This window comes from Nansenia antarctica, assembly GCF_963989245.1.
Source record: "Nansenia antarctica genome assembly, chromosome: 14".
NCBI classification, from domain to species: domain Eukaryota; kingdom Metazoa; phylum Chordata; class Actinopteri; order Argentiniformes; family Microstomatidae; genus Nansenia; species Nansenia antarctica.
Window position 1 is genome coordinate 20,209,814 of NC_137684.1, and position 11,687 is coordinate 20,221,500.

Below are 11,687 nucleotides of genomic sequence, written 5' to 3' on the forward strand. Positions count from 1 at the left end.
TAAAATTGTGCCCGTGAACCCTGATGAAAGGTCACTCACACACACACACACACACACACACACACACACACACAGTCTGTCTAATAAGCCTGTTGGAAAGAACAATCTGATTGTGTGTGTGTGACCGTGTATGTGTGTGTGTGTGTGTGTGTGTGTGTGTGTGTGCCCAGCAGGGGAGGCCGCAGACGACAACATACCTCACATCTCCATGACAACCATCTTCAAGAAGGTAGGAGACCACACACACTCACACACTCACACACACCCACTCACACACACCCACTCAGACTAACTAACTTGCACTCACCATCTACCCGATGTCCCCCCTCCTCTAACCCTAACCCGAAACCCTAAAACTACTTAAATCTAAACTAAAAAACCTTCATGTTCTGCAACAGTTATGATTAAAACACTAAGGGCCGGTTTCACAGACAAGGCTTAAGCCTAATCCTAGACTAAAAAACATCTTCAATGGAGATTTTACATTGAAAGTGTGATTTAGTCCAGGACTAGGCTTAAGCCTTGTCTCTGAAACCGGCCCTAACACTTCTATCTGACTTTTTATCCATGAACTATTATCTTATTAAATGTTTTCTCTCTCTCATGTAATGTACATACAATTATACTAGAATAAATAAATGATTAAACTTATTTACAGTCTTATGGTGGTTTTATCCCGTTGGACGTCCTTTTACTGTCACAACAGCTCACACATCTGGCTGCTGTGTTTGTACACTGTTGTACCTCACCCAGCAGATATGGCAGTGTTATGACATTGGTCCAGTTTTTAATGTGGACTCTCAGTGCAGAGAAAAAAAAAAAAAGCACTATACAAGTCTAATGTGTTATTATAATTATAAGAACGAGCAGCGTTTATTAAACCAACGATCTTTGCTACAGTGGGAATACAGTATGTCTTATCTACATGTTGTGATATGAAGCTAGAGCCCCTCTAGGTCTTAACGTGGACTCTCCGTGCACAATTCATGATCTCTCTTCTGTCTTTCACTCCAGTAAAGTGGCGTTTGGAAGAGTGGCTGTTCAGTCATCAACGGCTTTTAGCGCTCCTGCTCTCAGGGCCGTTGATGGGAACACAGACCCACACTTCCACAGAGGATCCTCCTGCACTCACACTCGGTCTGAGGCCAACCCCTGGTGGAGAGTGGACCTGCTGGATGTGTACAGAGTCAGTGCTGTGTCCATCACCAATAGAGGAGACTGCTGTGCTGAGAGGCTTGAAGGGGCTGAGATTCGTATTGGTAACTCACTGGAGAACAACGGCAACGACAATCCCAGGTGATGCATGCGGCATTTCCCTACCGAGTGCAGAAGACTTCACACTTTCATTTAATTCAACTATTTGAATACATCGTTTGGTCTTATCCATGGCAGTGTATTGTTCATGGATTTGTACATTGTTGAACTGACATATTGATCTTTCTCCTCTGTCTCTCTCAGATGCACTGTCATCTCCCCCATCCCAGCAGAACACACACAGACCTTCCCGTGTAACAACATGGAGGGTCGCTTTGTCAGTGTGATCATCCCTGACAAGACAGGATACCTTACTCTGTGTGAAGTGGAAGTATTTGGCAGTCTTGCAGGTAACATGAACTTGTTGAGCCAGATACAGTGCCCTCCATAAGTTTATGGAAAGAGGACAGATTGTTGTCTTTTAGTGCCATACTCCAAAAGTTTAGATTTGAAATTAAGCAATTACTTAAGTAAAGGTTCTCAGCGTTGTTTCAATGTTTTATATTTTCACCATATAGATATATGTCCACCCTAGTACAACAAACATAAACTCATTAAACCAGATGCTTGAACATGACAACCTGAAGTACCCCTAAATACATTGTGTTAAATGTGTTTTTTTTGTTATTTATTGCAGAGAGTTAGAGAAGAAAGATGAGTTGACGAAGAAGAGGGATGACGTCTACTTGCAATTGTTTCCCTTGTTTCACTCATTTCCCAGATGAGTGCTTCCTTGTAAATGGATTATATATTCAAGGCACCAACTGGGACTTCAGATAATGCTGTTCAATAATCATTTCAATTCCTGATATTTATATTTGTCTAATAAAACAATTGCATAATGACTTCAGTTCTGCTGTCTTACCTTATCAAACTTAAAATATACAGTTATTCTATGTCTTTCTTTGCATACAATGTCTGTTAAACTATTGTTGACAACATCTGTCGACAATAAAGTTCAGTACATGTTGTCAACAGGCATTATTGATGGCAATGCATCTGTCAAAGGTCCAATGACTTAAAAGATAATAAGACTGCCATCATAGTCTACTGAACTGCATCTTGTCTCTTTCTCTTAAAAGAAAGTAAAATGGTAAACAAGAGAATCTGATACTATTCAACAAGTTATAGGTGTTATTCATTCTGTTTGAGGGATCCACAGCGTCAGTCCCTTCATCTTGCTGATCGCTGATAAAGGATCTCCTTTACTTTATTTTACCTCTTAGTACAAGTGCTAAAGTTTTGAGCCTCAGACAAGTCATGATATACATAACATTAGAAATGATCACATGTACTTTTCTTTACTGCAGGTCATTTTATATTTTGTAGCTCTGGTGTTGTGCCGTGTGGGAGGATGGGAAGTGTGGTTCAAGCCAGGTCTAAACCCAAACCCCACATTAAGGTTGTGCTGAAGCTGGGAATGAACAACAAAGACCTGGGGGCTATTCCACGTACCGTGATTAAATCTGATCCCGGTTTAAATCAGATCCTGGTGCTAATTTCAGCTTGTGTTCCGTTCCATCAATGTGGCTCAAATAATTTGCTGCTTGGTTGCTATGCAACCAATCCTTCTGAACAAACCTGGTAGCGAGCAGGTTTACAGGCTGGTTTAGGTAATACGTGCGTCAAAAATGTCTCGCAGGCGGAAACGACATCCCGAACGACGGTTCCGTCAAGTGTCTTTTTCCCGTGGCCTGGGGTGGTCCAGTGGTCTAGCACCGCGGTCTACAGTGCACACATATGCCCATGTCGGCATGGGTTCGAATCCAGCCCATGCCCTGCTGACATGCCCTCTCTCCCTTCTTCTCCTCACTTTCCTGTTTGTCTTCACTATATCTGTCTAATACAATGAAAAATAGGAGTGGGACTGCCTCACTCAGGGACATTTTTATTTTATTTTTTTTCCCACTTTTTACGAGATAGATAATTTGATATTTTGAAAGTGTGATCGATGGTTTATTGTGTGATAACTTGATATTTAGAAAGTGTGAGATAAATAAAAAAGGTATGTCTATCAACTTGCATTGCCAATATCACAGTGGTGTGTTTGGCGCAGGGGTTATCTTATCCACGCCCCCACATTTGGGGCTAGAGTCGGGTCTATGTTTAATATAACAGATATAAAGAGCTTACCTTTATCAATAATGTTCATCGATATCGCAAACGATTAATTTGATTCCATTCTAAACGACCATATCGTTTTTTTCCTTGCCCAGTAAATACAGTGCGAGTCAGAAGCCCTTGTTTACAGCCACGTCACATAGCAAAACCGAGCATGCTTGGTTTCAACCCCCGAATTTCCATATCATTGGTCCTCGAAAGTCATTTTTCCCGCCTCTGCTCGATTCTATTGGCTCTGACGCTTCAAATGAGTGGTCAATCATGAAATTTGACCAATGGGTTTGGGAGAAAATCCAGTGGTTAAACGACGCGTCACGAAGCTGGTGTGAAAAGGAGGCAGTTGCGCAATAGGAGCGCGCAGGGGAGCCCTGCTGGACGGAAACAGTCTAAACAGTTGGATTTGGATGCAATTTATACCAATAGTGATATGTCAATGAAATATAATACATTTTACAGTCTTGATACATGGGAAAGTCTGATACACTGATATTTAAGTTCATTAGATCTACACGGTCATTTGAAGCCTAACCCCAGCCCTCTACGACCCCGGGAAGTCATGTTAAACTGAAGTTAAAACACAACGAGATTGCTAAGCTAACACCGCTAATACGGAAGTCCCTCACACAGACAGAGAGAGAGACGTGCAGCCACCTAGTATCGAGGCCCGCGTGGAGCCGTGTTCCATCATTTCTTGTCAATTTCAATAAAGACAGACACACACAGACACACGGAGACAACGACAATGACGACAGGTCATTCTAGAGGAAGAGAGGAATCGGATAATAGGATTCTATTCTCTGACAACCAATGTCCGCGATTCCACACTGGCCAGTATATGTCGAGATTTTTTTTTTTTATATGTTTGTATGACTGGCTCGTTAGCTCAGTGTGTAAGTCTGCCGCAAGGTAGACTTTGTAGTCCTGGGTTCGAATCCCAGGCGGGCAGGTCAATTTGCACTTTTCAATGTGAAGGACAAACAGGAAGAAAAAAAAAAAAGGCATGCGCAGCGGCAAATAATTCCTGGGCTCAGTCCAGAGAGAGAGAGAGAGAGAGAGAGAGAGGAATTTTCCCTTTTGAAAATATTGAAAATCCCGCCTCAAAATATTATTTTTTTTTTTTTTTTTCTTCTGTGTCAGTGTGTGTCAGTGTGTCAGTTATGTGTCAGTGCGTCTACCGGCCCGAGTCTCTATGGGGGAATGCAATGACCGTTTTGGACACCAAACACACCAAAGAACATCTACTCTTCGAGGCGAATCCAGTCAGACCATTATCAGACCTGCTGGACGTGTCTGTGCGCGTGTGTGACTGGATGTCTACATTCAATGTGTCTCACCGTGTGACTGGATGTGTGTGTGTATATATATGTGGATGTGTATGAGTGTGGATGTGTGTGTATGAGTATGTGTGGATGTGTGTATGAGTATGTGTGTGGATGTGTGAGTATGTGTATATGTGTGTGGATGTGTGTGTATGAGTATGTGTGTGGATGTGTGTGTATGAGTATGTGGATATGAGTATGTGTGGATGTGTGTGTATGAGTATGTGTATATGTATGTTAATGAGCTGTATGTTAATGAGCTGTATGTTAATTAGCTGTGTGTGTGTCTCTGTGTGTGTATACGTGTGTCTGTGTGTGTATGTTAATGAGCTGTATGTTAATGAGCTGTATGTTAATGAGCTTCATGTTAATGAGATTCATGCTAATGAGCTGTATGTTAATTAGCTGTGTGTGTCTCTGTGTGTGTATACGTGTGTCTGTGTGTGTATGTTAATGAGCTGTATGTTAATGAGCTGTATGTTAATGAGCTTCATGTTAATGAGATTCATGCTAATGAGCTGTATGTTAATGAGCTGTATGTTAATTAGCTGTGTGTGTCTCTATGTGTGTATACGTGTGTCTGTGTGTGTATGTTAATGAGCTGTATGTTAATGAGCTGTATGTTAATTAGCTGTGTGTGTGTCTCTGTGTGTGTATACGTGTGTCTGTGTGTGTATGTTAATGAGCTGTATGTTAATGAGCTGTATGTTAATGAGCTTCATGTTAATGAGATTCATGCTAATGAGCTGTATGTTAATTAGCTGTGTGTGTGTCTCTGTGTGTGTATACGTGTGTCTGTGTGTGTATGTTAATGAGCTGTATGTTAATGAGCTGTATGTTAATGAGCTTCATGTTAATGAGATTCATGCTAATGAGCTGTATGTTAATGAGCTGTATGTTAATTAGCTGTGTGTGTCTCTATGTGTGTATACGTGTGTCTGTGTGTGTATGTTAATGAGCTGTATGTGAATGAGATTCATGCTAATGAGCTGTATGTTAATGAGCTGTATGTTAATTAGCTGTATGTTAATTAGCTGTATGTTAATTAGCTGTGTGTGTGTATACGTGTGTCTGTGTGTGTGTATGTTAATGAGCTGTATGTGAATGAGCTTCATGTTAATGAGCTTCATGCTAATGAGCTGTATGTTAATGAGCTGTATGTTAATTAGCTGTGTGTGTCTCTGTGTGTGTATACGTGTGTGTTATGTTAATGAGCTTCATGCTAATGAGCTTCATGCTAATGAGCTGTATGTTAATTACCTTCATGTTAATGAGCTGTATGTTAATGAGCTTCATGCTAATGAGCTGTATGTTAATGAGCTGTATGTTAATTAGCTGTATGTTAATTAGCTGTATGTTAATTAGCTGTGTGTGTCTCTGTGTGTGTATACGTGTGTCTGTGTGTGTATGTTAATGAGCTGTATGTTAAATCAAATCAAAGTGGGAGGAGCTTAAATCAAAGTGGGAGGAGCTTAAGTCAAAGTGGGCGGAGCTTAAATCAAAGTGGGAGGAGCTTAAGTCAAAGTGGGAGGAGCTTAAATCAAAGTGGGAGGAGCTTAAGTCAAAGTGGGCAGAGCTTAAATCAAAGTGTGAGGAGCTTAAGTCAAAGTGGGCGGAGCTTAAGCCAAAGTGGGCGGAGCTTAAGTCAAAGTGGGCGGAGCTTAAATCAAAGTGGGAGGAGCTTAAGTCAAAGTGGGCGGAGCTTAAATCAAAGTGGGAGGAGCTTAAATCAAAGTGGGAGGAGCTTAAGTCAAAGTGGGAGGAGCTTAAATCAAAGTGGGAGGAGCTTAAGTCAAAGTGGGCGGAGCTTAAATCAAAGTGGGAGGAGCTTAAATCAAAGTGGGAGGAGCTTAAGTCAAAGTGGGCGGAGCTTAAATCAAAGTGGGAGGAGCTTAAATCAAAGTGGGAGGAGCTTAAGTCAAAGTGGGAGGAGCTTAAATCAAAGTGGGAGGAGCTTAAGTCAAAGTGGGCGGAGCTTAAATCAAAGTGGGCGGAGCTTAAGTCAAAGTGGGAGGAGCTTAAGTCAAAGTGGGCGGAGCTTAAATCAAAGTGGGAGGAGCTTGTGTAAAAGTGGGTGGAGCTTAAATCAAAGTGGGAGGAGCTTAAATCAAAGTGGGAGAAGCTTAAGTCAAAGTGGGCGGAGCTTAAATCAAAGTGGGAGGAGCTTAAGTCAAAGTGGGCAGAGCTTAAATCAAAGTGGGCGGAGCTTGTGTCTAAGTGGGAGTGGCTTAATTGATTAATTCAAATTGTGGGCGGAGCTTGTGTCAAAAGTGGGCGGAGCTTGTGTCAAAGTGGGCGGAGCTTAAGTGGGAGTGGGAGTGGCTTAGACATTTAGTGGGCGGAGCTTGTGTCAAAGTGGGAGTGGCTTAATTGATTAATTCCAATTTTCTTTCATTTGCCAACAAACGACCTACCTAGACTGTACGCAGTTGCACAGACAGTATTGCTTTAGGATGAAAAACAGAAATCGGTGCCAGAAAGTCCCAGTCACCCAAAAATCGGCACGATGAAGCGTCACAGGGGTCCGGTCGCGTGCCCCGAGTTTCGAGGCGCTAGCTCAAGCGGTCGCTCCGTGGCGCCCCCTTTAATTACGGATTTCGCACTTACGTCAAAGCTCCCCGTTTGGGCCACGAATGGCCGATCAAGCCGAAACTCTGGGTAAACACTTGTCTCACCAAGATGTTCGACATATGTGAAAACCAGACCTCTAGCTCACAGCTAGGAGGGGAGTTATGAATTCTGGCCACAGGGGGCGCCGCAACCGAGTCGGGGCTCGGATATGTGTTCGGCGGGCCCGAGCCGATTCGGAAAATATCTGAACCGTGTCTGTGGCACTTACGGTTGCTGAGCTAAAGTCCTTTAACCTAGCCCGGAGGGAGCTTGTGTAAAAGTGGGCGGAGCTTAAGTCAAAGTGGGCGGAGCTTGTGTAAAAGTGGGCGGAGCTTGCGAAAAAGTGGGCGGAGCTTGTGTAAAAGTGGGCGGAGCTTAAGGCAAAGTGGGCGGAGCGTGTGTAAAAGTGGGCGGAGCTTATGTAAAAGTGGGCGGAGCTTAAGGCAACGTGGGCGGAGCTTGTGTAAAAGTGGGCGGAGCTTGTGTAAAAGTGGGCGGAGCTTGTGTAAAAGTGGGCGGAGCTTAAATCAAAGTGGGAGGAGCTTAAATCAAAGTGGGTGGAGCTTAAGTCAAAGTGGGCGGAGCTTAAGTCAAAGTGGGAGGAGCTTAAGTCAAAGTGGGAGGAGCTTAAGTCAAAGTGGGCGGAGCTTAAGTCAAAGTGGGAGGAGCTTAAGTCTAAGTGGGAGGAGCTTAAGTCAAAGTGGGTGGAGCTTAAGTCAAAGTGGGAGGAGCTTAAATCAAAGTGGGAGGAGCTTAAGTCAAAGTGGGTGGAGCTTAAGTCAAAGTGGGAGGAGCTTAAGCCAAAGTGGGAGGAGCTTAAGTCAAAGTGGGCGGAGCTTAAGTCAAAGTGGGAGGAGCTTAAGTCTAAGTGGGCGGAGCTTAAATCAAAGTGGGAGGAGCTTAAGTCAAAGTGGGAGGAGCTTAAATCAAAGTGGGAGGAGCTTAAGTCTAAGTGGGAGGAGCTTAAGTCAAAGTGGGCGGAGCTTAAGTCAAAGTGGGAGGAGCTTAAGTCAAAGTGGGAGGAGCTTAAGTCAAAGTGGGAGGAGCTTAAGTCAAAGTGGGAGGAGCTTAAGCCAAAGTGGGAGGAGCTTAAGTCAAAGTGGGCGGAGCTTAAGTCAAAGTGGGAGGAGCTTAAGTCTAAGTGGGAGGAGCTTAAGTCAAAGTGGGCGGAGCTTAAGTCAAAGTGGGAGGAGCTTAAGTCAAAGTGGGCGGAGCTTAAATCAAAGTGGGAGGAGCTTAAATCAACGTGGGAGGAGCTTAAATCAAAGTGGGAGGAGCTTAAGTCAAAGTGGGCGGAGCTTAAATCAAAGTGGGAGGAGCTTAAATCAAAGTGGGAGGAGCTTAAGTCAAAGTGGGCGGAGCTTAAGTCAAAGTGGGAGGAGCTTACGTCAAAGTGGGAGGAGCTTAAATCAAAGTGGGAGGAGCTTAAATCAAAGTGGGAGGAGCTTAAATCAAAGCGGGAGGAGCTTAAGTCAAAGTGGGCGGAGCTTAAGTCAAAGTGGGAGGAGCTTAAGTCAAAGTGGGAGGAGCTTAAATCAAAGTGGGAGGAGCTTAAGTCAAAGTGGGCGGAGCTTAAGTCAAAGTGGGCAGAGCTTAAGTCAAAGTGGGCGGAGCTTAAATCAAAGTGGGAGGAGCTTAAATCAAAGCGGGAGGAGCTTAAGTCAAAGTGGGCGGAGCTTAAGTCAAAGTGGGAGGAGCTTACGTCAAAGTGGGAGGAGCTTAAATCAAAGTGGGAGGAGCTTAAATCAAAGTGGGAGGAGCTTAAATCAAAGCGGGAGGAGCTTAAGTCAAAGTGGGCGGAGCTTAAGTCAAAGTGGGAGGAGCTTAAGTCAAAGTGGGAGGAGCTTAAATCAAAGTGGGAGGAGCTTAAGTCAAAGTGGGCGGAGCTTAAGTCAAAGTGGGCGGAGCTTAAGTCAAAGTGGGCGGAGCTTAAATCAAAGTGGGAGGAGCTTAAATCAAAGCGGGAGGAGCTTAAGTCAAAGTGGGCGGAGCTTAAGTCAAAGTGGGAGGAGCTTACGTCAAAGTGGGAGGAGCTTAAATCAAAGTGGGAGGAGCTTAAATCAAAGTGGGAGGAGCTTAAATCAAAGCGGGAGGAGCTTAAGTCAAAGTGGGCGGAGCTTAAGTCAAAGTGGGAGGAGCTTAAGTCAAAGTGGGCGGAGCTTGTGCGCGTGCGCGTGCGTGTGCGTGTGTGCGCGCGTACGTTCGTGTGCGCGTGCGTGTGTGTGTGCGCGCGTGTGTGTGTGGTTGTTGTGCCCACTTTGACTTAAGCTCCTCCCACTTTGACTTAAGCTCCGCCCACTTTGACTTAAGCTCCTCCCGCTTTGACTTAAGCTCCGCCCACTTTGACTTAAGCTCCGCCCACTTTGACACAAGCTCCGCCCACTTTGACTTAAGATCCGCCCACTTTGACTTAAGCGTGCGCGCGTGCGTGTGCGCGCGTGCGTGTGTGTGCGTGTGCGCGTACGTGCGTGTGTACGTACGCGCGTGCGCGTGTGTGTGCGCGTGCGTGCGCGTACGTGCGCGCGTGTGTGTGCGCGCACGTGCGCTCGCGGGTGTGTGCGCGCGCGTGTGTGTGCGCGCGCGTGTGTGTGTGTGCGCGAGTGTGTGCGTGTGCGCGCGCGCGAGTGTGTGCGTGTGCGCGCGCGCGCGTGTGTGTGCGCGCACGTGCGCGTGTGTGTGCGCACGTGCGCGCGCGTGTGTGTGTACGTGTGCGTGCGCGTGTGTGCGCGCACGTGCGCGCGTGTGTGCGCGTGTGTGTGTGCGTGCGTGTGTGTGCGCGCGTGTGTGTGTGCGCGCGTGTGTGCGTACGTGTGTGTGCGTGTGCGCGCGTGTGTGCGCGTGTGTGTGCGTGCGTGTGTGTGCGCGCGTGTGTGTGTGCGCGCGTGTGTGCGTACGTGTGTGTGCGTGTGCGCGCGTGTGTGCGCGCGTGTGTGTGTGCGTGCGTGTGTGTGCGCGCGTGTGTGTGTGCGCGCGTGTGTGCGTACGTGTGTGTGCGTGTGCGCGCGTGTGTGTGTGCGTGTGTGTGCGCGTGTGTGTGTGTGTGCGCGCGTGTGTGTGTGTGCGCGCGTGTGTGCGCGCGTGTGTGTGTGTGCGCGCGCGTGTGTGTGTGCGTGCGTGTGTGTGCGCGCGTGTGTGTGTGCGCGCGTGTGTGCGTACGTGTGTGTGCGTGTGCGCGCGTGTGTGTGTGCGTGTGTGTGCGCGTGTGTGTGTGTGCGCGCGCGTGTGTGTGTGTGCGCGCGTGTGTGCGCGCGTGTGTGTGTGTGCGCGCGCGTGCGCGTACGCGCGCGTGTGTGCATGCGTGTGTGTGTGCGTGTGCGCGCGTGCGTGCGCGTGTGTGCGCGTGTGTGCGCGCACGTTCGCGCGTGTGTGCGTGCGTGTGTGTGCGTGTTCGCGCGTGCGTGCGCGTGCGTGTGTATATGTGTGCGCGCACGTGCGCGCGTGTGTGTGCGTGTGTGTGTGTGTGTACGTGTGCGTGCGCGTGTGTGTGCGTGCGTGTGTGTGCGTGCGCGCGCGTGTGCGTACGTGTGTACGTGCGCGTGCGTGCGTGCGTATGCGCGCGCGTGTGCGTGCGCGTGTGTGCGTGTTCGCGCGTGTGTGTGCGTGTGTACGCGTGCACACACACGCGCGCGCACACGCACGTACACACGCGCGCGCATACACACGTGCACGCACGCGTACGCACACGCACGCACGCGCACGCACGCTCACGCGCTTAAATCAAAGTGGGCGGAGCTTGTGTCAAAGTGGGCGGAGCTTAAATCAAAGTGGGATGAGTTTAAGTCAAAGTGGGCGGAGCTTAAGTCAAAGTGGGCGGAGCTTAAGTCAAAGTGGGAGGAGCTTAAATCAAAGTGGGATGAGCTTAAATCAAAGTGGGAGGAGCTTAAATCAAAGTGGGAGGAGCTTGTGTAAAAGTGGGCGGAGCTTAAATCAAAGTGGGAGGAGCTTAAATCAAAGTGGGAGAAGCTTAAGCTTACCATCATTATCACTATGTGTCACTACTACACTACTACTATAATACCACACTACTACTATTACTACTACTACTACTACTACTACTACTACTACTACTACTACTACTACTACTACTACTACTACTACTACTACTACTACTACTACTACTACTACTACTACTACTACTACTACTACTACACTACACTACTCTACGACTACACCACTACTGCTACTGTGTGACTCTGTCTCCCCCTGCAGGGGTTCTACCAGTACTACTACAGCAGCAAAAGCAATAAAATTGTGCCCGTGAACCCTGATGAAAGGTCACTCACACACACACACACACACACACACACACACACACACAGTCTGTCTAATAAGCCTGTTGGAAAGAACAATCTGATTGTGTGTGTGTGACCGTGTATGTGTGTG